The sequence below is a fragment of the Triturus cristatus genome, chromosome 6 (assembly GCF_964204655.1).
Source record: "Triturus cristatus chromosome 6, aTriCri1.1, whole genome shotgun sequence".
Classification (NCBI taxonomy): domain Eukaryota; kingdom Metazoa; phylum Chordata; class Amphibia; order Caudata; family Salamandridae; genus Triturus; species Triturus cristatus.
Genome location: NC_140589.1, coordinates 1,071,749,422 through 1,071,777,263, shown reverse-complemented (window position 1 = coordinate 1,071,777,263; position 27,842 = coordinate 1,071,749,422). Strand labels below are relative to the sequence as shown.

Sequence of the window (27,842 nt, the reverse complement as noted above, 5' to 3'; positions counted from 1 at the left end):
TTCAGCGCTTTCAAGAGACCCTGAGGAGCGATATATTCATTCATTTGACAGGTGTATGCATTTTGAGAGCAGAAGTCCTGATCGGAGCTCGACTGCTTACGTCTGTCCCTGCAGCGGCAGCGCTGAGATGGCTCTCCTTAAGGGGGCGTGGCTACCGAAGAGCCCTCCGAGCTGGCCAATAGGGCAGAGCTCCGGGACCAATATATTTGAAAGAGCTGCCGAAATATAGAAAGCTATGACACAAAAAACTCAAGGAGCTGTAACGTAGAGACTGTAGAAAGTTAACATAGGAACCTGCGCGCCACTGTTGCAGCCTCAAAGTTCGTGCGCGACGGTTTAACCGACTCTTGTAACCTTGTTCGCCTCATACTTGTTCATAGCCTTTTGGTTACGGAAAGTGTTGAAGATTCTAGAAAGATGTCGAGGCGCAAGGCAAGCATGTTCGACGATTCGAACTCGGTAAGTCATGGCGATCCGGTCGTGAATGAAAGCTACTTAAATAGTTCACAGAGCTCTTGCGACCTGGCACTTAATCTTTTTACAAATTAGGCACTGCACACAGGTGGGCGCCAATAGAGACTAAATATTTAGGTTTTTTTTTAACGCAGGAGGACCCTAGTAAATCCGCCCTTCCTCCGATACTTCTAGCACTCACCTGCCTGTCTGTGTCCCTTTTGGTGCCCACCTGTCCAGTGCTTAATTTGTAAAAAGATAAAGTACCGGGTCTAAGTGTTTTCATCGGAGTCCCATAGCTGCCAAAGTTTCAGATTGCTGTGTGTGACCTTTTCATAAATTCACTGTAATTATGACTGACGTTTCAACGACTATGGGGGACATTTTATTGCAATCAAAATAAAGATAAGGTAAACATACATATTTGAAATACACGCCGATATAGCAACGTCAAACTCGAAGAAGTCACTGATTTTAAGTTCGCTAACGGGAGGCAGCTGAAAACTAGGCAGAACAGTTATACCGCGTGACTACTGCTCCATGCACTGGAAGGCACTGGGTGTAACTATCATGCAGACAGTGATGTTATCTGTGTGGTGCTTTTAGGAAGCAAGCAGATGACTTTGAAGGGTTAATTGTCAGAGTGCATGAGGTGAATCAACATGATACAACAAAAATGTTTATGTGCTTGGAGTTGGAGGAAAATATCATTTCTAGTACGTTCGTAATGAGGCTTAAAATAAAGGCAATAGTTTGGCAACATTGGAAATAATTTGTTATATTAGTAACACAGTACACACACACACTGGATTGTATTGGCTGGTAACTACTTACTGTTTGTGGGTTTTGCAGCACTGCAGGTAGTGATGGTGCAGATCAGAGCTTCCGAATCTCCTCTACTTCCATGGACGGAATGATTTCACAGTCACACACGCATACACACATCATACGCTGGTGGGGCCCATTACACCAACATTCATCCTAAATCACTCTATCCGTGCCCTGTAAAGGAGAAACACCTTCACTAAAACACATCCGATCTGCCTGTACTTTGAGGTCAATGGCATCTGCTTAGTTGCTTGTAAATCTAGCCAAGAACATTTCATAGAATACACAAATTCAATAAACATGACAAGAAATAACCACCCGAGACAGAAATTCTAACAGATTGTTCATTTTATCTAAAATTGTAGGAAAAGCCAATTAAATGCAAAATTAATTTCTGTCATATTTACCTATTCTGTCTAAATGTCAGATCCTAAGTCAGAACCGGTCCTCCGTAGGAGAAACAGATTTTCCTGCAGTCATGTAGAGTCACCGTCCTCTTCGTCAGCATAGGGACCTCGAATCGTCTGCTCGGGAAGAAGTGGCGCTATACCTCTCTAGTCTGCTCATATTTATACTAAATTTACATTCTATAAAGTTACATTTCTTTGTTCAGAACGGATGAATGGCGGAAATAATGTCATCTTGGTACTTTTTCGATATTATGAGAGATTTTCTCACGCATAGATTGTCCCAAATAATGAATAGAAAATTGAATGTTCATGACTAATTTCGATACATTTACGGATGTCTCTACCGGATAAATTTGTTTCAAATGATGGGATCATAACAAGTTCGTGTAGTCAATATTTCAACTTTTGCAACTTCTCCGTCTTCCAGGGGCTCTTGGCAGATGTCCCGGACTTGTCATCATGCTTATGGCTTTTCAGTTCATCGGAGGTGCAAGGTCACAGGTAGAGCGAAGCCTTTTTGTAAATTTCCATCTACTCGAGTGCAGGCTGTAGATGGTAGCCATTTTCGGGTAGGCCACATTGGACAACTTAAGCAAAAATAAACATAAAACAGAATTACTGCACGGAAATGATTATACAGTGTTATTCCCCTGCTAATACCCTTATGTGTGTGTATTTATCTAGCCATTTGCGACATCAAAAGCCATTAATGCATATTAATTATAAGCGCAAACACAATAACATCACATAAGCACCATCAAGTTCTGTCAGTTTGCTCACCAACTTAGTTCACTTATTATTGTAGCCATGCAATAGCCTTCCCACGTGTAATTCTCTTGTTAATAAGGTTGATTAGACAACTTTTGACAAACTTTTAATACTTAATAATTAATCAGTAGTACTTTTAGTTATAACATGCGAAAATGAAACAGGCATTCGGTTTTAAAGTAAAAACCCTGCTCCATCAGTGACTCCTGCAAGGCAGCAGCTCAGGCCAGGAGCCACCACCCACTGGCAACCATTCCGATTTGCCGCCCGCCTTTAGTGCAGTGTGCCGGTTGTCCTCAGTGAGCCCTGTCTGTCCTCTGTGGCAGCTGCAACCAGTCACAGTGACGGTGAGTCATGACTTGGTGATGCCTCTCTCCCTGGGCTAGGCAATAATGAATTTGCCGTGGCCAGCGGGCATAATGAGATCATAATAATATGACAGCCAGAGCGGCGTGGGCGGCCTGGTGTGAGCAGCAGGCAGTGCTGTGAGCGGAGTGCCATAATTGTAGCCGGTGCCATGGCCCTCAAACCAGAAGCCAGCTGCTTTCCTCACTAACTCCCCGTTCTAGCAGCCATTGGGCACTATCACATGACATCAGGCTGTGTGACTCAGAGCAGTGCATTGTAGTGAGCTTGCCAGTGCCTTAGCTCAGCTGCGCAGTGAGTGCCCTAAGCCTGCAGCGCAAAGGCCATGGGCAGCGTGCTGCCGGCTGCTACACACTCTGTTTGCAGGGGGGCTTTAGTCACAGGTGAGACATGCATATGCGTGACGATGCATCTCAATGTGGAGATGCGGAGCACCTCAGTAAAATGTTAGTCTAACACCTGATGTGTGGTACTTGGCAGGACTGAAGTCCACTGTAGCTGGCGATGGCGGGTTAGTACTTACAACTTAATCTTTTAGTAAAGCCGTTGGTCGTATTGACCCTTTGAAGCGAAGTGAAGAGGACGCAGTTGTTGAAATTGAAGAATTATTTATTTAAGGGGTACAGAGAGCCGTCCCAGCTGGCACAGCCCAGGCATGAACAGTAACTGCCACTTACAGAACATTCAAGGCTGAATACTCATACATACTCCAAATGGCATCACAGAGTCCATGCTGATTTCTGACAGCATCACATCACCACACCTCCTCCTTTTAACAAAAAGAAAGAGACAACAGGAAAGGAGAAGGATACAGAAAGGAAAAGAGGAAAAGGGAACCAAAACACAATGCAAAGAACAGGCATATAAAAATGTAAATAACTGACATTTAAATTTATACATAATCTCGTAATTTGCTTGGTCTGGCATGAACCCTGGAGCTCTTCCTAACCCCTTCCCCTCCCGAAACATTTTTGTCAATCTCCACATTTTTATAGAAAAAACAAGGATCCCTAGCCACACGTGAAGTGTTCCACCAATTTCCATTGGCCAATTTCACAGCATTCCTGCGAATCTCTACAACCTGCTGAGAATCCAAAAATTTAGAAAGGCCTTTTCTAACTGAGACTGGATTTTTTACTTCAACCCAGTCCCCAACATGAATCCTGTGAATTTCTTTCTCGACAGTAGAATCAATGTTTTTACAACAAATTTTGGACAATTTTTTTATTAGCCGATTCCCACATGCCTCCCATGTCACCACTATGGTGAAAAGACTTCACCATCCAAAAGGAATAAACCTGTGAGGAAGCTTTTCTCCCTCTCATAAGTTGGAAAGGGCTGAAATTGGTGGCAACATGAGGCGATGTGCGGTACAACCAAACCAGATCTTTCATAGCTTGAAAAATACAAGAATTAGATCTGAAAGCTGCCTGGACACACTCTACAACTACTCTATTAAATCTCTCAGCTTTGCCATTGCTTTGAGGATGATACAGAGGAGTTCTGGTGTGTTTTAATGCCACAAGAACGCAAGTAGGAATTCATTTCTAGCGAGACAAATTGGACACCATTGTCTGTAGGAATTTCCTCAGGATAACCTTCCCTGAGAAAATTTTTGTTCAAGCAGTTAATGACACTCTTAGAATTGGGGATATTGATGGGTTCAACCTCAACCCACCTGGACAAATGATCAATAAGAACCCAAAAATATCTTGAATTTGCGGGAAGAACATGATAAGGTCCAAGAAAGTCCATACCTAACTTCTGCCAGGCTCTACCAGGAGGAGGTACCGGAGTCACCACTACCCTCTAAGTCAAGAACTTTGTCACTGGCATTGCATCATGTACATTGTTTAACCACTTCATCAACTTGAGTATCCATCCTAGGCCACCAAAAATCAGACCTAACTTTCCTTTAGTAATAGTAGCACCAAGGTGACCTGAATGAGCGGCTAAAATAATTTTCTCTCGATTGCACAAGTTTGTCACCTCTGACTACTTTTCCACCCTCAACAGAAAGCTCATTACTGACCTTCCAGAACATCTGAAGATCAGAGGAAAGACACTTTTCTTCCGGCCAACCTATCTTAATCAGTGAAGCAACTTCTCTGAGTACAACATCCTTCTCAACTTCAGTTACTCAGTCATCTTCTACAAAAGACAAGCAGTTTTGATTAACATTTGCCACAAAACACTCTTCTACTTCAGTCTCCCAATCTTTGTCATCTGTATCAGAGATGGGAAGCCTGGATAGACAATCTGCTCTGCTATTCCTCCCTCCAGGATTGTACTCTATACTAAAATTGTACTCAAGTAATTTGGTAGACAACCTGGCCAGACGAGCAGTAGTACACTTAATATTTTACCCAGACAGAATGTCAACCAAAGGACGATGATCAGTCTTGAGGATAAAAGATCTACCCCATAAGTATGGTTTAAATGTATCGATACTCCAGACACAAGTCAGCAGCTCTTTTTCAATAACAGAGTACTTTCGTTCAACAGGACGAAGAGTCCTAGTGGCAAATCCTTCCGTGTGCTCCTTTCCTTCAGCATATTGCGATAGCACAGCTCCTAGGCCATACTCACAAGCATCAACTGTGACAACCGTTTGCCTACCTTCAATAAAGGCTTATAGAGCCGGAGCTTTGACAATATGATCTTTGATGGATCGAAAACCTTTCTCACTCCTCTGACCACTTGTAATCCGTCCCTTTCTTAAGTAATGTTCTAAAACATTCAGTGGTTTTGGCAAAATCCTTCATAAACTTTGCATAAAATTAACAAAGGCCAAGAAAGGAGATGAGTTGGTTGTTTTGAGGAGCAGGTGCTTCAACAATGCTTTTGACTAGGCCTGGTCTAGGTTTAATACCATGTTCAGAAATGATATGATCCAAGTATTCAATTGCTTTTACTTTGAAGGTGCACTTGCTTTTCTGTAGCGTTACTCCTCTGCTTTCTAAAATATTGAAGACTTGATCAATCACTGAATCATGTTCAGCTTCAGTTTTTGTGAAAATAAGAATGTCGTCTTGAAAGACTACAATATGAGGGTTATGATTAAACATTTCAGTCATAAGTCTCCGAAAAACAGTGGCCGCAGAGGCCAGACCAAAAGGAAGATTGCAAAACTGAAAAACACCCTCCGGGGTAACAAAAGCTGAAAGGTGTCGAGATTGAGAATGTTTGCGACTTGGTGATAAGTGGCTTTAAGGTCTAGCTTGGTAAACCATGAAGATGACCCCACTTTGGCGATAAGATCTTCAATACGTGGAAGGGGAAAACCGTCAACCCAGTTGGCTTCATTAAGACTCCTCAAGTCGACACACACATCCTCAAATCCCCAGACCTTTTTTTTTGCCAAAACAATGGGAGAAAGCCATAGGGTAGACTCAACTTTTTCAATAATACCTTGATCACACAATGTTTGTAAATGTTTGGAAAGATCACCTCTAATGCTTAAGGGAACATTACGTAATCTATGTTTAACTGGGATGGCATAATCCTTAACTCTAATAGAGTGTTGAAAATTGGTGATCTTACCCAGACGTTCTTAAAGTTTGCTAAACTTGCATTCCCAAATGTTGCTCATTTGAATGGTGGACAGGGAATCAGTGACACAAGTGAAAGAAAAGCTTTGATTAGATTGTCTGTCAATGAAAACAGGATTAGCTAGACCAGGTTTGGTAGTCAATGCAAATTCAGCTTGATGAAGAAGACCAAGAACATTGATCCCTCATCTTGCAACATACACTTTACCTTTGATGGATTCCCCTAAAACACCAATAGTAGCCCACAAATAGCCTAACAATTTAATTCTACTGCCTTCAAAGGCTATAGTGAGAATATCTTGTGAAACAATAGTAATGCGTGCTCCTGTATATACTAACAGTTGAATTTGATTCTTTTCAATAGTGACATCAACCTCAGGGTCAGGAATATGTAGTAAATGTTGCTTTTCTTTGCAGTTTTTGACTACTACAGCATACTCTTGACTAGTAACATCTTCATTTTATTACGAAACAACAAGAGAGAAAAGGTAAAAAACGAAGGAACCACTCTTAGTCCCCTTGGGTCAAGTATGCAAAAAACAACAAAAGAGTGTATCCTGAACAGGAAAAGGAATGTCAGAAAAAAAGTCACTACAGGATAGTAAAAGAACCCTCACTCACCGACCTAGTCGGTGACATGCTTCATCATAGGGTCCCCACCAGAGATACCGAATGTATCTCTGGTGTGCTGCGACGCTTTAGTTATAGCGGAGCGTATTGAGAATCCAGTATGTCAAGTGAAAAGTTAGATTAAATTTAAAAAGGGGGCCTTCGTCCACTCAATTTTAATTTGTGGAATTGAAAGCTCTTATTAAAAACAAGTGAGATGGATGTCACTAACTGGAATTAATTTGACCAGTTACATCCAAACAAAGTGCAAGTGGTCAACATGTTTCAGCTTCTATTATTTGTTTTAGCGAAGCTTTCGTCAGGAGCTAGAGGAAAGAATACCACGGCGGTATATGCGCGCTAAGGCTTATCCTAACCTGTGGTATTTTTTTATGTACCATAACTCACGGTTGTGCAGAAACCTTCAAGTATTTCTCAAAAGGTCACCAAGTCTGAAAAGAACAAATGGGGATATATACATTGTAATAGTCAATCTCATTAAGAGTAGAACAACCCAAATTCTGACGTATCTTGCTGACAACCAACTTGATAAGGGGCAATTAATTATTGAACAAATCAAAATTGGCTTCAAATTTGCTTAGCATAATACTCAATTCCCACAAAATTCTTTCCAACCGAATTCCTTCCGCCCGCCTTTTTTTAGACAGAGGACAAAGAGGTCGGGGCAAAAGAAGGGGCAACAATCAGGTTCATTGGGAGGAAGAGGAAGCAGTGGGGAACACCCGCAGCAAAGCAGGACTAAGCAATCAGAGTTTAATCTTTAATCTCTCTTCTGAGAACTAACTGAGACTGAACAGACAGTCCTAGAAAAGGGATTAGGTTTCGTTCCGACTGCACGTCTAGATCGGTTCCAGCTTCATTGCGAACTCGCCGAGTTCTTTAGAAAAATAAAATTGAAGTCCTTTTTTGAAAAACAGAAGTCTGTTGAAACTTTGACTCTTCCTAGCGATACTGGACTTCGAGTTAAGTCTACGTTTACCCCTCCTCCCCACATGATTCCCCCAGAAATTGTAACGTTTGAACAGGCAGTCTACAACGATCTTGAATCATTCCAGGAAACTAATGTGTTCAAAAATATGAGTACGGCAGAATTCCAAGCATTACACTCTTTACAGTCAAATTCCTCCATTGTCATAAAACCAGCAGTCAAGGGAGGTGGGATTGTGATTCAGGATGTGACTGATTACGACAATGAGTGTAGACGTTTACTAAGTGATCTTAGAAACTACACTCCTTTGCCTACTGATCCATCCCCGCAATTGAAGACTACCATCATTAGTTTGGTTGACCATGCGGAGTCCGCCGGTTTCATCACCAAACATGAGGCGGGTTTCTTGACGACAGGAGCAGGGGTGATCCCCTATTTTTATATTTTACCAAAGATTCATAAGAACAAGACACCTCCACCAGGACGACCGATAGTCTCGGACATTGGATCACAATTGGAACCCATGTCTAAATATTGTGATTTCTTTCTTAAACCTTTGGTTCAAAAGACTTCAACGTATCTAAAAGACACAAAAAGTTTCCTGGCTCTTTTACATGATCTGAGAGTAGAAATGGAATCCACTATCCTGGTGTCTTTAGGTATCGAAAGCTTGTATACGAGCATCCCCCAGGATGATACTATCAAAGTCCTGGACGAAGCTCTGGGGTCAGCTTCCTGGGATTTTCGGACTCCTAAACAATTTGTTATTGAATGTGCAACCCTGGCACTCAAGAAAAACTTTTTTGAATATAAGGGTGCCCTTTATTTACAGTCCACCGGTACATCTATGGGAAGCACCTTTGCTCCTAGTGTGGCAGGGCTGTACGTTTATGATTTCGAGTGCAAAAAACATTTTGGGACCAGCTAATCCTTTTCAATCCAACATAATATTTTGGAAAAGATATATAGATGACGTGTTTGTCATCTGGCAGGGTTCCGAACGGGTTCTCTTGGATTTTTTTCAATGGATCAATACCTGTGATCCTAACTTGACTTTCACGCACACTTTCAACAAACATGAAATTATTTTTCTTGATGTTGTGATCACTAAGACTGAGGGCTGTTTACTTACTAGAACATATTATAAACCAACAGCCAAGAACAATCTGCTAACCTTTTCAAGTTTTCACCCAAGACCTCTAAGAGAAAATCTCCCTTACGGGCAATTCTTGCGGATCCAACGCAACTGTAGTAAGGTGGAAGATTTCCGCATACAATCTAAAGATCTGACTGCTAAATTGCAGAACAGAGGCTATCCGGAGAAAATTTTGAAGAAGAGTTGTAAAAGAGCCAGAAATCAACCAAGAGAGGCTCTATTAGAGGAATCACAGAAATCAATTGAAGATGTCCCTCTTACCTGTGTCACCACGTACAGCACAGCATCCAACGCAGTGTCGAATTCGATCAAGAAACACTGGCGTATTCTTACGAGTAATAACTTAAAATGGGAGAAAACACTTTTTTATTACAAGAGAGCAAGAAGTATTAAGGATGCGCTGGTACATACCAGACCAAGGAAGACCAATCCTGTTGAGGATCCTTCAGTTTTGACTCCATGGGGTCTGCCCCGTGTGACTAGTCATTTTCCATGTGGGTCATGTTGTGTTTGCCATCTTACTACAGCTACTAAAACTCTAGCTTTAGAGATTGGTAAGATATGGACTCAGAGGTCACACACAAATTGTAACACAATAAATGTTGTGTATTTGATAACATGCCCATGTGCCCTCAGATATGTGGGTATGACCGCTCGCAAAGTTAAACAACAAATTTGTGAGCATCGTAGTAATGTCCGCTGTAAAAAGAACACAACGAAACTGACAGATCACTTTCTAAAATTCAATTATACACCTAATGATATGCAATGGACAGTCATCGAACAGCTCAATTCAAATAAATCATGTACACACTTATTGTTTGAAAAGGAGCAGCGTTGGATTTATCGTTTATCCACTAACATTCATGGTCTTAATGACAATGTTCCGTGGGGTTCGGTGATGAGACGCTAACCCCTGCTAAGATCTATTACCCTTTTTCATCAGGATATAGATTAACATGAATTTTCTGGGCAAGAGGATGTCCCTCTTATGAGGCTTTGGGGCTCTGCTACTTTAGATTTCTTCTTTCTATCTAATTACAACATCTTCTGTTAGCGACACCCATGCACGATCGGTTCAGTCTGATCGCCCTCACCCGTAGTATTGTATCTTGTTACTATGTCTTTTTGATTTTATGTGTCTAATAACTGCATTATCACTCTTGTTTCCTGCTGCTCTCAGTAGCGGTTTTGGTATATTGCAGTGTAGTCACTCTGTGCTATCGACGGTTCCACGTTGGGTTAATAAATAATATAAAAATGTTTCCCTTTTTTATTGCTCCTTCTGAATAAAGTTTGTTGATGACTAAATGCCACCAGCGGTTAGCATTCTAGCCTTTTTCGCTAGTAACCTTCATGTTACGTGACCCGGAAGTACACTTCCGTGTTTTTTTGGCGCCGCTTGGAAGGACCAGGAGGGTATTTCTTTCCCAGCTCGGGAGAGTGTTTCATCTCCAGGTCTGCTGGGACCTCCTAGGTGGAACGGCCGGCGGTTGATCCTCTGCTAAGTAAGTTCACGTAGCGTTTGGTAGCATTTTTTGCGCGTCTTTGTTGACAGACGCTAACAAGATTTCTTTTGCTACCTATTGTCGTAGATTTTGACGAGGCTCCCGCTACCCGGCAGTACTTAAGGAGCAAAGTTTACCCATGTGTAATGTAAGTCCTTTTGTTCTCCATTATTGTTATGAACTCCAATCTGCCATTGTTTTGAGCTAGCGTATTCCACCGTCGCTTTTTAAATTCAGTTTGTTTCAGAATAACTGCAAACTTTACCATCGCAATAATCTTTGGTATCGAGCGGGCTAATACTACCATAGTAGTTAACAATCATTATATGCATTGAGTATTATGCTAAGCAAATTTGAAGCCAATTTTGATTTGTTCAATAATTAATTGCCCCTTATCAAGTTGGTTGTCAGCAAGATACGTCAGAATTTGGGTTGTTCTACTCTTAATGAGATTGACTATTACAATGTATATATCCCCATTTGTTCTTTTCAGACTTGGTGACCTTTTGAGAAATACTTGAAGGTTTCTGCACAACCGTGAGTTATGGTACATAACAAATACCACAGGTTAGGATAAGCCTTAGCGCGCTTATACCGCCGTGGTATTCTTTCCTCTAGGTCCTGACGAAAGTTTCGCTAAAACAAATAATAGAAGCTGAAACATGTTGACCACTTGCACTTTGTTTGGATGTAACTGGTCAAAATAATTCCAGTTAGTGACATCCATCTCACTTGTTTTTAATAAGAGCTTTCAATTCCACAAATTAAAATTATTGATTGGACGAAGGCCCCCTTTTTAAATTTCATCTCACTTTTCACTTGACATACTGGATTCTCAATACGCTCCGCTATAACTAAAGCGTCGCAGCACACCAGAGATACATTCGGAATCTATGGTGGGGACCCTATGAAGAAGCATGTCACCGACTAGGTCGGTGAGTGAGGGTTCTTTTACTATCCTGTAGTGACTTTTTTTTCTGACATTCCTTTTCCTGTTCAGGATACACTCTTTTGTTGTTTTTTGCATCTGTGCACTAGTAACATCTTCATCATAGAAGTTATCACTTTCATTGATAACACATCTTACATTTCCTCTTCTGCTGCTCATACAGACTTTGGCAAAATGGCCCATTTTGCCGCATTGGCCACATTGTTGATAAATGGCTGGACAATTTTTAAAAGAGGAGACATGTAAGGATGAACCACACCTATAACAATAAATTCTGGGATTGGATTGTCTACTTTGAGTGAAAATTCTTCCACCTCTAGGCCAGTTTGGTCTTCTGATATTATCACGTGGAACAAAAGAAGGTTTGGTAGAAGTAGGCTTGGCAGAGATAGCACCAGAAACGGTTGTATTGGCTAGAGCAGTTTCAAGTTGCTTTGCATCTTCCATCGAACTTTCGATGCTCTTGGCAATATCAATTGCTTTGTCTAAAGTAGGATCTTTGCAGGTAAGTAGTCTTTCTTGAATCTTTTTACAGTAGCATCGTGCAATAAGTTGATCTCTTACGATTTGAGATGTGAAGTTATCAAACTCACATTTTGAGGCTAACGTTTTTAAAGCTGTGATAAAGGTGTCTATACTTTCATCAGGTTTCTGCATCCTTGTGAAGAACTTGTATCTGTGCACAACAATGTTCTTTGTTTTGGTGAAGTACTTATCCAATTGAGCCACAGCTATTTCAAACTCGTCAGGATCTTCACCTTCAGGAGGATCGTACGGAGGCAAATGATCAAATACATTTTGACCTTCGACTCCTATATGATAATTGTGATTCTTTTTTCTCTCAGGCCTATACCTTTGGCCATCAATTGCACCTAAGTACGCCATGAATGATCTGACCCATAATTTCCATTCTAAAGGTGGATCACCAGGTACTTGTAGAAAAGGCGCTGGCGGAGTGACACTTTGCATGTTTTAAAAATACCTGTGGAATGAAGTAGTAAATAAAAGAAAAAGAGAAAAAAATATATATGTATACAAAATGATTTGTCTGATTAAGTAATTATGAGAGAAAATAAGTGTGTGTATTACAGATGTAATACACAGTAAACATTCCACATGAGATATTACATTTTTAATTCGGTCACTAAATGGCAGTATTGGATAAGATGAAAGCAGAGAAAAGTGTCTGACTAAAGGAAGAATGTGAAGTATCGTTAGAAATTGCTTTCCGGGAATTTTTAAAAATTGCCTTCTTTAAGATGCCACATGAACTGAAGAAACGCTAATAATAATTTGTCGACACACAAATGTAAGAGCTGAGTGTGTCAGCGCAATGAATAAAGCTTTCTTATTTGAATGGCTGTGCACTCGCTGTTCCGTGAATGAATTCTGTTGCTAGGCAACCAATACACAGAAACCTGAAGCCACGCTGACTTGAGCATGAGTCGGGCCGTGACACACTGACGACTCGAGAGATACACAAGCAGACTGGAGCGCGCTGGCAGTACGTGTTGCGCAAGCCAATTGGAGCGTGCTGGTAGCTCGCGGCAATACGTCTTGAAGAAGCAATGCCGGTACAGTAGCGCGAGGGAGCGCTTCGGTAAGGCAGCGCGAGGAAGCGCTTCACAGAGCAATGTCGGCGCAGCAACCCCTTCCCTTTAAAAAAAAAATAAATAAAGTCCAGACTGAAAATACCGCTGGGAGGAGTGGGCACAAATCAGGAACCTCACAACAGCAAGTTTGCAACCAATTCAAGAGCGCAGAGTAGGTCCCAGTAAACAAAAGCTCTAGAAAATGTTCAGCACGGCCACGGCTCTCTGTACCAAGGCGCAGGAATGCCTTGGGTGAGGAAGAAGTAAAAAGAGGTTGTACTCGCAACTGCCTTCCAATATGATAGATAGGAAAATACTTGCAACGCAGCCCACGAAGGTCATCAGCAGATGGAGATGGCTGATGCGAAGTGAAGAGGACACAGTTGTTGAAATTGAAGAATTATTTATTTAAGGGGTACAGGGAGCCGTCCCAGCTGACACAGCTCAGGCATAAACCGTAACTGCCACTTACAGAACATTCAAGGCAGAATACTCATACACACTCCAAATGACATCAGAGTCCTTGCTGATTGCTGACAGCATCACATCACCACACCCTTGTTTGTTGACTGTAAGGGAGAGGACATCAGAAATACATTTCCGACTTGTGAAGCCAATGTGACTCCACAATAAGAGCCAGGACTCACCAACTATGATTTTTAAGGAATTTTATTTTAGGATATTAATCAATCCAGTATATAACCAAAATAAAAATAAGTTCACAAGGTATAGAAATACAGCCGGTAAACTGAAATATCTCTATAGATTAAGCAGTAATAAAATGAGATACAGAATAGTGACAGCCACAACAGTGATGAAACAAATTGTTGTTAATAGGGGTTCCATTAAGTACCTTCTCTTCTAAGCATAGATTGACTATGAGATCATCTGACCAGGGTTTTTATTTGGACAGCTTAGAAGGTGTCCACATAGAGCAGACTTATGTAGAAGTCTTAGAAAAAGGGGGAATTAGTGTTTAGCATTTCCTCCGCGTCCGTATTCTCATCCCATTTCGTACACGTGAGCAGCTCATCTGCTCCACAGAACCCTATTACCTAGCTGAGATGAAATACTTCCTCCAATATGGCAGTGCCTACTCAGCATGTATAAAGGAGGAAGTACGTCACCAGGACTGCCTGTTCTTTTCTTTCTGTGTCTGCAGACCTTTTGCCTAGCGAGGTTAGGTAAGTTTGATTTATTTATCGTTATCTTTTGCCTACCATCACTTGCTCTAGCAGTCGGCCTTTTCTCCGGGAACCTGGCTGCCATGCTCCGTGGGCGTTGGTTCAAGCTGTGGGTTGCGGCGCTGAGCTTCCTTGAGCACGTTTCGGCCCCGCTGATGCCTCTGCTGTTCTCCTTGTGGCCAAGTTCTTCTGTGTTGAAGTGCCTGCCCCCCTGTGCTGCTTTTGGGCTTACAGGTGCTTCCTGCATAACAGTGGCTCCCGTGAAAGTGTGGGGATCGCAAGACTTAGTTTCCTTAGAAACCGGTCTGATGCAGGAAGCGCCTGTATTCATGCTTCTAGCAATCATGTAGCCGGGTGCCTCATGTGGCTCAGCAGGTGTTCTGACAGGGGATGCGTTGCGCCTCTTCATTTAATGAGGCTGTGGAGACTGTGTTCAGGGCTAGGGAGGCGGATGGTCCTCTTACTAAAGTACCTAGGCCTAATCCCCTGGCAGACATGGATGACCCTGTTGAGGAGAAAGGACGAAGGGGGCGCTTTGTGCAGGGGAGTGAGCTCTCTGATCTATTTGCCCATGTCAAGGGCAATCTGAGTTTTGCTTCTCCTGTGGTGCACAATTTGGAGGATGATTTTTTTTTTTTTACCCAGTACCACCAGCCTATCCAGACTTTGCCATTGCACAGTGTGGTTCGCTCGGTGCTTGCCCATGAATAGCTGGACATTGAAGAGACTGCATTCCCCTGCTTTTTGGGCAAATGTTATGCTTTGGAAGGGTTTTCCAAGGAATTCCCACAGTCTGTCAAAGTAGATTGCCTGATGGCTGGGCTGTCTTCCCAAGGCATCGTACTTTCAGATGACACCCTTCCTTCCAGCCCTGTCGACTGGAAGGTGGAGGGTACTGTGAAGAGGTCTTACGCCGCCTTCAGTCCTTCTGTGAGTGCAACAGCTTATAGCAATTATATGTTTCAGTCCCTTTTAAAAGATTTCCAGGCTCTGGCTCTTCGGATGGGTGGGGATGCTTCCTAACTGTTGGCTCTGATGGAGCTCCAGGTTTGCTATTTGTCTGACCTCTCCTTCGATAACTTGTGTGCGGCTGCTGCAGTTTTAAGGGCTTCCATTGCGTCTCGTCACCATATCTGTATGCGAACAGGGAAAGCAGAGGCCTCTGAGGAAGTTTGTCCTTCCGAAATTGCCATTTGATGATTCAAAGGTATTTGGCTCATAGCTGGAGGAGCTGGTGAAGCAGTTGGCTGAAAATCAAAAGCTGGTGGCTCCTGTTTGCCCTCCCTCTTGTGGTAGGGGTTTTGGATATCGCCACACTTTAGCCTTTCCTCAGGCCAAGAGTGCTCACCAGGCCTTTCGTGGCATGGGTCATGGCCCGGGGGGAGCCCTGGAGGTGACAAGTCCCAGTCTCAGTCCACTGGTGTCTCTTCCGCTCCTTCTCCAAAGCAGTGACAATCTGCCTTTTCCTGTTAGAGGGCGGCTTCGCTGTCTTTTGTCTCCACTTGCAGGGTCTTTTCGATGCCTAGGCAATTCAGACGGTGACCGCTAGTTAGTGGATCGAGTTTTCATCTCGCCCAGCTTGGGAGTTCAAGGAGACTCCTCTGCCACAGAATACTGTGAAGTGGGCGGCTTTGCTAGAGGGTGTTCGGCTTCTCTTGGAGATGGCAGCTATTGTCAAGGTTCTTTCCCAGGAAGGGGGGCTAGGTTATTCCATTTTTTTTTTCTGGTTTAAAAGGACACTACGGTGTTCTGCCCCGTGCTGGATGTGAAGGAGATGAGTCTGTACATTCCTCTTTGCTGATTCAAGGTAGTGACCTTGGAGTCGATGATTCAGCTGGTGTATCGGGGGTGCTTCCTTGCCTCCCTCGACCTGATGGACACCTACTTGCATGTTCCAATCCATCCAGCAGATCAGAAATTTCTGCGCTTTGCAGTGGGCTCACGGCACTACCAGTTACAGGTGCTCCCTTTTGGCCTTTCATAGGCTCAAAGAGTTTTTACAAATCTTCCCACCCCCCCGGTGGGTATTCTCTATTTTCGAGTAATTCAAGTGTATCTTTACCTTGATGATTAGCTGATTGTTTCTCCTTCTTTCTTTCAGGCATCGGAGGATGTGCACCAGGCCTGTTGTCTGATGGATTCTTTTGGATTCCTAAAAAACCACAGGAAGTCGTCTCTTCGGCCCTTAGTCTCTGAAGTTCCTCGGTGCCCTTTTCCGAATGGAATGGTACCACATTAATTTGCATTTCATTCACTTATTTCTTTATTGTTTTCCCTTTCGCACTTATTTTTCTTTTTTGTATCCATATCCCTCTTGACAACTTTGTACCCGATCATGGTATCAGTTGAGGTGTTCCATACTATTCTCAGCCCCACCGTACAGGGCCTCCGTTTTCCATTCAGAGTATTATTTTCATGTCACTTCCCATTTCATTTACTTTTCATTATTACTATTTACTCCCTTTTGCATCTGTCTAGTTATTTTACCCTTATTGTATTCACATTTTTCGTGACTTCCCCCGCGACATCTTTGTACCCGATTTCCGGCTCCTCTTTCGTGACTGTCACGTTATACCTTTCCAACATGGCGATCCCTTTCCAGTCTTGTTTCTAGATTAACTATACTCCGGAAGTCCGCATTCGCACCAGTCCTTCCGTCCTGGTTGCTTATTATGGCGTGACGTTTGATCTTCAGTATCTCTTTCCGGCATCGGACGTTTCCTGTCACCACGGTCCACGCTACGCCTCCTGCACCACTTTGTGAGTACTTTGCTCATTCGGGCGTTTTCACCTCTTACACTTTTTTTACTTTGCCGTACCTCTCCCAGCATTTCTGTTTACTTCATGCGTTTTTCCTTGCAGTTCTCATCTGCGTGGCCCCACAGACAGCATTGTTGGTAAGTTAGGTCTACCCTGTTCCGACCACTATTTACGTTGGTCAGCATCCTCTTCGTTCCTTATGTTCGCTTTTTTTCCCAATACAGCAGCGGATTTGTCCGGTAGATACGACCTTTTCCTCATTGAGGTTTCATCGACATAGTACATTAGGTGAGGTTCTTTTGCCATGCGTTCAACACTCCTATATTCCTCTTCGACACTTCCTTCCTTTAGCAGTTTCTACTTTGTTACACATTCACTACCATGGTGCCCTCACACTTCTGGATGACGTTACTTCTCCACTTTACATAGAATCTCACACATCTTGCATAGCCCGTTTTATAGTGGCATGTTGTTTTGAGGCCCCTCTTGGGTAATTCACTGTTGGTATCTACACGATCAGTGATGTTTACCATTGAGTATCATGTAATATATATCTTAGGTTTTAGTATTATCCATGATCATTATGTTCATTTTTGTTTGCAGATTGCCCCTGACGAAGGGACACCAAAGTCCCGAAATGCATTGGGCTCACCATGTCATCATGTGATCAAACAAATGTACTATGTATCATATTCATGATTTCTTAGAAATGCATTCAGTTGATGACTGTAAATAATTATTGTTACTTTATATTAACGGATTGACAACCTGTGTATTTATCCACTACATATATGAATTAATATATGTTCATTTGATTTGGACCGTTGTGTTTGACTATTTTGTATGTCAAGGAGATTACCAATTTAGGGTCTTAGCTACCCCCAGCGCAGTGTCAACCATCAGTTGGTTGTTCTCTTGCAATAAGTCTGTGGCATTCCTTCTATACTAGCGGGGACAAATGTGGGCGATTGCCCGCGAATAGGCTCCGGGAGGTTAGACAACGCGAAGGGGTGCAGGAAATTAGGGACTGCGCAGGAGTGTCATATTCGGACGACGCGGCTATTGCCGAAGTCTTCCGCAACTTCTATGCCCAACTCTATGACGAACAGCCGTTGGAAAAGGTGGATATAGAGGCGTACCTAGCTCAGGCTCACCTCCCCGCCCTGACGCCAGAACAGGCGGCTCGTATAGAGCGAGAGAGAGATCAGACCGGAGGAAGTCATAGCAACTGTTGCTCGCTTGAAGCTGGTCAAATCACCTGGCCCCGATGGCTAAACCGTGGCTTTTTATAAGCAATATTGCTTAACGCTCACTCCCGGCTCTTCAATTCCTTTGCAGCTTCTGGGGCAATCCCCTCCTCCATGTTGGAGGCAGCGATAGCGGTCATCCCTAAGCCAGGGAAGGACAAGACGGATTGTGGGTCATACCGACCCATACCGACTCATCTCTCTTCTGAACATTGATCTGAAGCTGGCTTTCCCCCTATATGCTGGGACTCATGGACACCGGTCAGGCTGGATTCATTCCGCAGAGGCAAACGAGTGATAACACTAAACGTGTCACGCACCCCATAGAGAAGGCCTCCCGCATACCTGTGGACTATATACTTGTTATAAAGATGACCAGAAGGCAGGTAAGTAAGAACTCTTCTTTAATGGTCATACACCACCACAGGATCCAGCATAATCAGAGGAAGGGTGCAATGGAATGTTGGAGACAGGGAGAGGGAAGAACCAAGGGAGGAGGAAGGAGGGGGGGGGGGGAGGAACGTACCAAGAAGGCGATTACAACACACCTCCCTGCATAGGGCAAAAAGAGACATATACGTATTAACAAGCAGCGACAGGTCACTGCAGAACCATGTAAGCAGTAGAACAGCAAAGCTAGAGAAGGAACCACAAGGAACAATATACAATAATTCTCATTCAACACAGTAGTCTCTGGTCCAGACAGGTGAGCTCCTTGCTCTCATAGACCTTCTGTGACTGAGGGTTTGCAACTCTGTCTCTGGGTCACTTTCGTTGTCCAAGTCACCCCTTTGTCCATGAGGAATGATTCTGTCCATGCTCCATGTTTGGCCATTGTCGAGATGGACTACATTCCTACCCACACTAGTTATTTTGTAAGGATCCGAAAATCTTGACGCTTCTTTCCTGCGTGCTTTAGGTAAATCCACCCGGACCCAATCACCTTCTTTGAACCTTTGTGTTTTTACATGTTTGGTCTGGTCATACCTGACTTTGTATTTAGCTTGGTGTTCCTCCACTTTCCTTGAGATTTCACCTCTGTTTACTACACCCGCGTCCTTTCTTGGCCCTACCGGTGGAGTTAATTTAGTCTTCGGGATCCTACCTTTGAGAGAGGTGAACGGAGAAACCCCAGTTACACTGTTTGGAGAAGTGCGATAGGCCCATACTGTTTCCACTAACGCTGAATTTGCTGGTGTCCCCATTACTTCTGCTCTCTGCAAACACTCTTTGAACAACCTGTTGATCCTTTCCACTAACCCATTTGCACGGGGACAGTACAAAGCAGATTTGAGGTGAGTGATGCCCCGGTGATACAGGAATTCTTTCATTTTGTCCGAAGTGAACTGTACTCCATTGTCTGTTATAAGGGTATCAGGTAACCCTTCCTCAAAGAACACATTTTCTAAGAATTGTATGAGGACTCTTGTGTCTATCTGCTGGACACATTTGTAGACCAACCACCTTGAGTGATAGTCCACTAGCACCAGAATGAACCGTTCCTTTAATGTTCTTAGGTTGAGGGGACCCATGATGTCCAAGGCTAACTTTGACCATGGTCGATTAGGCACTTCAACAGGCGACAGGGGGGGCTTGCGGGTCTGGTGAGTTTTGTCACTTCGGCTACAGTCTACACAATTTCTCACCACCTGTTCCGTCATGGCGTCCATACCTGGCCACCAATATTCCAGTCTGATTTTATTCTTGGTTAGGCTTCGCCCTAAGTATCCTACATGCGCAAGCCCCACAATCTTTTCTCTCAGGTTCTCCGGTGGAATCACTTTCTCCCCTCTGCAAACCACATTACCTTGTATATTGAGTTCTACTCTGACATCCCAGAATTTACTTAAACTGATAGGAATGTCATTCTTGTTTTCCGGCCAACCATTCTTGATGAACTCTTTAATTGAACACATCTCTGCATCATTTTGCATACTGTCGTTCCATTCTTCCTTTTTTAGGCATGTGAGTTGCAAAATCACATCATCACATTCACAGCTAACAGGAGCACTTTCTCCCTCTGAGGGAGACCGTGACAGAAAGTCAGCAACCGTGTTTTGATGACCTGGCATATATCTCACACAAAAGTTGTATCCTTCCAGTCCCAAAATCCATCTAGCAATTCTGGGAGTGGTTTTGTTAGCCCCTTTGGTGGTGAAAGCAAACATCAGTGGCTTGTGGTCCGTCTTTACAGTAAAAGGGATACCCCACAGAAAGAAGCGGAAGTGTTTGATCGCCCAGAAACAAGCTAGTGCTTCTTTCTCCACCACTGAGTAGTTGATTTCTGCCCCCTTAAGAGCTCGAGATGCAAAGGCCACAATGTGTTCCTTGCCTTCCCCCTTTTGGGTGAGGCTGGCCCCCAACCCTTTATTGCTTGCATCAGTGCAAAGGATTGTGGTTTTGTTCGGGTCAAACCTACCCAGGGATGGTGCAGAAATTATGCTTTCTTTGACAAGATCAAAGGCCTTCTGACAGGCATCGGACCACACATACGAGGTCCTGGATTTGAGTAAGTTACGTAAAGGTTCCACTATTGAGGAATAGTTCCTCACAAATTTTGAATAGTATTCGGAAAGGCCCAAAAATGATTTAAGGTCTTGAACACCTTTAGGGGCCTCAGTGTCCCTAATCGCCTTAACTAGGTCTATTTTGGGTTTGATCCCATCTTGAGAGATGGTGTGTCCTAGATACTCAACCGATCCCACCCCAATACGACATTTCTCCTTTCTTAGAGTGAGCCCTGATTTTTCCAAGTTGGACAAGACCATCCTGAGGGTGACGTTATGCTCGTTTAAGTCCTTCCCGTAGATTAATATGTCATCTTGAAAACAGAGTGTTCTGGGAAGGTCTTTCAAGACATGCTGCATGATCCTCTGGAAGGCGGCCGCAGCAGAAGCCAACCCAAAAGGCATGCGACGGAATTGGAAGGCTCCTAGGGGTGTCACAAAGGAGGTGAGATGCCGTGAGTTGGGATGAAGCTCCACCTGGTGATAGGCAGAGGATAAGTCGAGAACGCTGAAACAACTCGCACCATTAAGGAGGGTAAGCACCTCATGAATACGTGGAAGGGGGTGCCTGTCTACCCATATGTTTTGGTTAAGGTCCCTGAGGTCCACACAGAGCCTGATGTCCTTACTGGTAGCCTTGGTGGTAAGAACAATGGGGGCCAACCACTGTGAACACTCTGTGGGTTCGATCACCCCCAACGACAGCAATCTGTCTAGCTCATTTTGAAGAGGCACGTGCATTAAATGTGGTATGGGTCTGGCTTTGTGTGCTACCGGTTTGGCATTGGATTTCAATTTGATGGAATGCTGATAATTCTTGAGTAATCCTAGGTCATCAGAAAACACTTTGGGGAAATCATTGCAAACATCCATCCCTCCCACCGAGGGATCCACTAAGAGGACTTGGTCGGGACTGTTGGGGTCTAACTTAATCCCGAGTTCCCTCTGGTGTTTCCATCCCAACAAGTTGGACCCCTTCTGGGTAATGTATATCTTGCCCACCGTGTTCCTTCCTTTGAACCCTATTTCCTTAGTGGTCATGCCTAATAGGGGTATGGGGTCCCCATTGTAGCCTCCTGGTTGTATGTCCGGAGGTTGTACCGTTTCTTCCCATTAGGGAAACAATTGAGAAAATATGGTGGCATCAACCAGGGTGTAAGGGGAACATGAATCAGCAAAGACCGTTAGGGTTTTGTTATCCAGGGTAATGTTGCAAGATGGGAATTTATCGGTATTGTTTTTGTCTTTAAGTTGAAAAATTAACTTGGGATCAGGAAATAATTGTGGCTCAATCTCCAACACCGCTTTAGAGCGCTGATCATGACATACCCTGGACAAATGTCCTTTTTTCCCACATTTGTGGCAGACAACAGAACGTGCTTGGCAAATCGGGTTATTGGCTAAGTGTGTAGGGCTCCCACATCTATAACACTTGAATTTATTTCCCTGAAGTGGGGTGTTAGCTATCTTACTTTTGTGATCTTTGCTTATGGCATTGACCTCCATGGTTTTGCCCCCTTCACCTTTCATTTCAACCATACAATCTGCCGTGTGCTCAATCCCTACCGCTATATCTATGGCTTCCTTGAGGTTAGGATTGGCCACAAGCAGCCTCTCCTGAATCTTATGATTGTTGGTGCACCTGACCAACTGGTCTCTAATCAGGGAATCCTGAAGGGACTCAAACTCACATGTGTTCGCTAGACCCTTTAAGGCTGCAATAAATGGTTTAACCTTCTCATTTTTTCCCTGTGTTCTTGAGAAGAATTTATGTCTCTCTAACACTACGTTTATCCTTTTACTGAAATGCTTTTCTAGTTTGTTTACTGCCACAATATACACATTTTCATCGTCATCACTATCACTTCCCCCTTCTGCATTAGTCGAAATGTCATCATAGACCTTGCGTCCCTCCACGCCCAAATTGTGTAGCAGGGTGTGTAACTTGCGTAAATGGGAAAACTTCTCCCCTCCAATAGCAATAAGATAGGACTCCAGTAACCCAAACCATTGTTTCCAAGGCAGAATAGGTTCTCCTGCCTCGTTAAGGAAAGGTGGGGGCTGCGACATATTAGCAGCTGCCATAATTTACAATAACTATGAGGGAGGAGGTAAAATACAGCAAAACAAAACAATGAACAACGTTGGAAATGAAGAGGAGAAAACCCAATATACTCAAAATTGTTTTACACCCCACCCCATACAAAAGTCAATGTACATTTCAATATATGATGGAGCAGTACAGAAAATTAGCAAAGGTACCAGTTTGGACAGTCATCAAAAATACAATTGAATAACCAAAATACACTACAATACTCTGGCGAACAACACCACACAGGAGTATCAACAGAACGTGTGATTGAGAATGTTAGCAAAGGGAAACTGAGCTGGTCAGCGTGAGCAGACAAGCGCGACAACAGTGATGATAACTGTGCCCATCAGTGACAAAAACTATGTGCAGCTGTGCCTGTCAGCGTGAAATGACAGGCAGAAGATTCCACAAGCTGTGCCCATCAGCGAAAACGAAGAAAACACATTACAAAGAAGGATTTACACAGCTATATCCTGGATATGTGGAGAATTTCGCTGGAGCCCTTAAGATGAAGAAATTGCTGTATTTTCCCCACAACCGGATCGTTAAGAAGAGCCACGCTGCCACCTGGTGGATGAAGTCAGAAACGCACCCCCATTCACCTCAGCTGAGGAGTGTAAATTATGACGGATCAGTTGCGAGCGCGCGAGAAGGAATACTCGGCTGCCGTCAGGAATCCTGTCAGAAATGCCTCACTTGAAGAAAACAACACAGAGGCTGCCGCACACGGCTATGACAAAGGCGAAGAAACAGAAGCTATGTTGACGGTGCTTCAAACCACAGCCAATACAGCGTTGCTGAGGTCCAAGCAGTACTGAAAGCCAACCCCGTCGCACCCTCAGGCAGGCGCTGTGGTAACCGGTGCGGTAGCGCTGGATGGCCAAAAGCAGGGAATTTACTCCAAATGAGGCGAATTGCAACGAAGGCGGCTGAAACGCTCCTTACGTCCGCAGAAGCAGGGAGAAACCCGACTAATCACACAGTCGAAATCATACCCTTCACAGACGAAGCCACGGCAGGACAGGAAAGGCAGCGCTAAGAGGCCCACACACAGAGCAAGTGTCACAAGGTCACGGAGGCGAAGCGAAAGTGGCAAACTCCCTCCTTATCTCAGCCACATGCAGGCAGAAGCACACTTGCGAAATTGAAGGGATAAAAACGCCTCTTTAATCAGCACAGTAACAGTCTTACTTTGAAGAATTTTGAAGCAGCGGAGCCTCCCAGGTACTCACGACCGCCGACACAGGAGAGCTGGAATTGAAGAATTGGGGGTGATGGTGAGCCGTCCCCACACAGCAAGACGTCGCCAGTGTTATAAAGATGACCAGAAGGCAGGTAAGTAAGAACTCTTCTTTAATGGTCATACACCACCACAGGATCCAGCATAATCAGAGGAAGGGTGCAATGGAATGTTGGAGACAGGGAGAGGGAAGAACCAAGGGAGGAGGAAGGAGGGGGGGGGAGGAACGTACCAAGAAGGCGATTACAACAATACTCTTCACCATAATTGCGGAGAAGGCCTTCGATCGGGTCCACAGGCCCTATCTTGAACAGGCAATGGTTCGCTTTGGCCTGGGGAAAAGATGTGGACGCACATTTTTAAATGCTACCGGTCCCCTACAGCTACCGTACGGATCAATGGGCATACGTCCACCCCATTCTCCATCAGTAGAGGTATGAGGAAGGGGTGCCCCCTGTCGCCCTTACTCTTTTCCCTCTACATGGAACCCATGGCGCAGAGAGTCAGGGACCACCCTCAGATAACTGGCATCCGCTTTGGAGGGGACACCCACACTATAAGCTTGTATACGGACAACGTGCTAGTCACCCTAACCAACCCTGGGATTGCTTTGGGGACTTTTCTGGAGGAACTGGACACCTTCGCGAACGCCTCTGGGTTTAAGGTTAACCTGATGAAATCTAGTTGAATCTGTCACCCCAGGAGCGGGCAAACATTCAGACCCGACATTCCTTTGCAGTGGTCGGACAACGTCGTCCCTTATTTGGGTATCCAATTGGCCCTGACCTTACAGGCCACGAGGATGGCTAACTACTCCCTCCTACACACCCACATCCGCACCGAGTTGCGCAGATGGAAACACTATCGGATTTTGTGGCTGAAGCGTGTTGCAGCTATTAAAATGACGATTCTCCCCAAAATCCTGTACCTCTTTCAGACGCTTCCCTTGCTGCCTCCAGCCGGTTGGTTGCATAGGGTGCAGTCTGAACTCTCTCACTTTATTTGGCAAGGGCGCAAACCTAGAATGAAAAGGTTAATCAGCTTTCTCCCTCCTCACAAAGGAAGCCTTGGGGTTCCAGATCTCACGCTCTACTATAATGCTGCACAGCTTTGACACTTGGTCGAATGTAGCCGGGCTGAATCCGAGAAAGACTGGCTCTTTCAAGACCGTGCAATTGTGGGTACATCTCTTATGAAAATTCCCTTTCTTCTGAAGTCTCACCTTCCCTTCTCTACTTACATCACTTTTTGATAATCCTGACTTTAGCACCGGGATGGGTCCGCAGTCTTTTCCATTGTGGAGAGAGGCCGGATGCCGAGCATTAGGACTTTTATTTGCTACGGGTGACATTGTCCCCTTCTCAGCTTATTGCAGCTTCCCAGAAACCGAACGCCTGCACTACTTACAGGTACGACATTGGGTCATGCACCCTGGCAATCGCGTGCAGGCGTCTAGGCTTCTCACTTCCTATGAACGGTGGCTCATCACACGGACTTCGGACAAGAAGCTGATTTCTGGTCTGTATATGATGCTCCTGTCCCGTTATACCCAAGCTTACCCTGTGGATTGTGCACATTGGGAAAGGGATCTTGAACATAGTCTTAGTCCCGAGGAATGGGAAGGTTCGTGCTACGGAGCACGCCACACGGCAACACAAGTAGGCCTCACTGAAACACTCACCAAGCTGGTCTACTACTGGTACTACACCCCAGAGAGACTTCACCAAGCTGACACGAAACTGAGCCCTGACTGTTGTAGAGGGTGTGGGAGGAGGGGCACACAGGTTAACCTTCTATGGGATTGCGAACATCTCCGGATTTACTGGACGCAAATACTTAACGATGTTGACAAACACTTTGACACAGAACTCCCTAGATTCCCCGCATATGTCCTATTGGGGGTACCAAGTCCCATTAACTACCGTTTGAAATCTAGACTAGGGAAACAGATAGCCATAGCACTGGGCACAGCCATTCAGAACATACTGATTCATTGGATGACACCTTGCATCCCCGCACATACAGGGTGGCACCAGCGATTGTGGCACGTACTGGGCATGGAAAAAATCTCTTGCCTTAGCCGGGAAGGGCTCTTCCTTTAGCGATCTCTGGCAGCCATCCCTCGCTCTACTCACAAGAATTTCGGGAACTGTCCTGCCCGAGATACCTACGCCTCTTGTGCCTGACTGCACTGGACTCTCCACTTAGGCTGGCCTAGCTTCAGGAATGACACTCCGCCTGGTGCGGCGTCGCACAGAAGGAATGGACCAGGGTGGGTGGGGAGTGGTAATCTCCGAGTTTTCTTCTCTTTCCTTTTCTCTCCTTTCTCGTGTTGGAGGGTGGGAATGTACCAGTTATTTGTTGACTTTTGTAATCTCAATGCACTCATCAGTATCCATGGTGGCCTATGTGTGGCCCGTTTAATGCAAGCTTGCTTACGGCATTGTTTAATAAAAAGAATAAAACCATAAATGAGAGAAAATTAAAGTAAACCGTTAACTTAATGATTAAATTTAACTCTTCATTCACCGAGCGCTAGGTGGCGCCGGTCCGACATGGCTGCTCGTCGGTGAGGCTCCGGACGCCTAACCCCGTAAATCCTCCTAAATCCGTGGTGAGCTGCCCTGGCCGGCTCATTCGTGGCGCAACGGAGCGCGGACCTGACCCGCGGCCCTGAGCCCGAAGTTGACGGGACTCGGCCTGGCCCACGCGACGATCGGCGACCTGGAGGCAGGCTGGCGGTGGCAATCCTGGTGCTGTGACTTGGGTGGGCTGCTAATCAAGCCCGCGGCTCCCGCGTGGTGTCTAGGCCCGGCCTTCCTGAGACATCGGCGGCCTTGTGGAGACACTTCAGCTGCCGCTGCTGACCCCCCCCTTCCCCCCCCCCGCGAGAAGAGAGGTGTTCCCGCCCCAGGACTGCCGGCGGTGAGTGTGGAGGTGCGGAGCGGGCCCCGGGGGGCCGCACTTTGGTGGACGGCGGCCGATGAGTGCGGCGCTGAGCAAGGCATGTGAGTGGGGCTGCCCTGGCTGTCGAGGTGACCGGGGAGTAGTGGGGGGGCCCCCCTTCGGGCCAGGTGTCGACGGTCGGGGTCTGGCTCCCCCTTCCCCCCCCCCCCTGCGTCCGCCGCTGCACTTGGACCTGGTCCCTCGCGATCTGCGGGGGCCGTTGAGTGGTGCCTTAGCTGATCGGGCCGCAAGCCGGCGGTCGGTGAGTGCGGCATCCTCACCCCCTTGCCCCCCCCCCCCCCCCCCCCCATGGCTGCTGGCTTTATGCTGTCAGCGTTGAAGGGTCAAGATCTGGGAGGGGGCGACCTGAGCTGAATCCGGTGCCCGCGGCCCCGGACTGAGTGCTCGCATCGGTGGTTCGGGATGCACCGCGAGGTGCCTGGATCGGGGGAGGTCTGTTCCGCCTGTTCACCGAAGACCACCTTGAAGGGCTTGGATGTCTGCACGGACTGCTCGGGTCCTGTGACTTCGCTGGGGGCGCCGTGGATCTGACCTTTGCTGTGTTGTCCGGTAGGAGGTGGCTCGCTGCCCTGGGTACTGGCGGGCCTCGAGTCTGGAGTTTCTAATCGGCGGCCTTGAGCGCTATTCGGCTGCCTCTTCGGGCGGCGCGCAAGGGTGTGATCGGCATTGCTGGTGGCAATCGGCCTGCCGGATGGGTGAGGTGCCC

General features: G+C 45.2%; 1 long non-coding RNA gene across 1 annotated transcript in view; it reads left to right on the top strand.

The window, feature by feature from the left end:
• The first annotated feature begins 248 nt into the window (after positions 1-248).
• The window catches only part of LOC146821004 (uncharacterized), a 62,380-nt gene continuing 34,786 nt past the window's right edge, over positions 249-27,842 (top strand). Inside the window, exon 1 of the long non-coding RNA XR_014963079.1 lies at positions 249-459. This is a non-coding gene — a long non-coding RNA (uncharacterized LOC146821004). The remainder of the gene's footprint in view (positions 460-27,842) is intronic.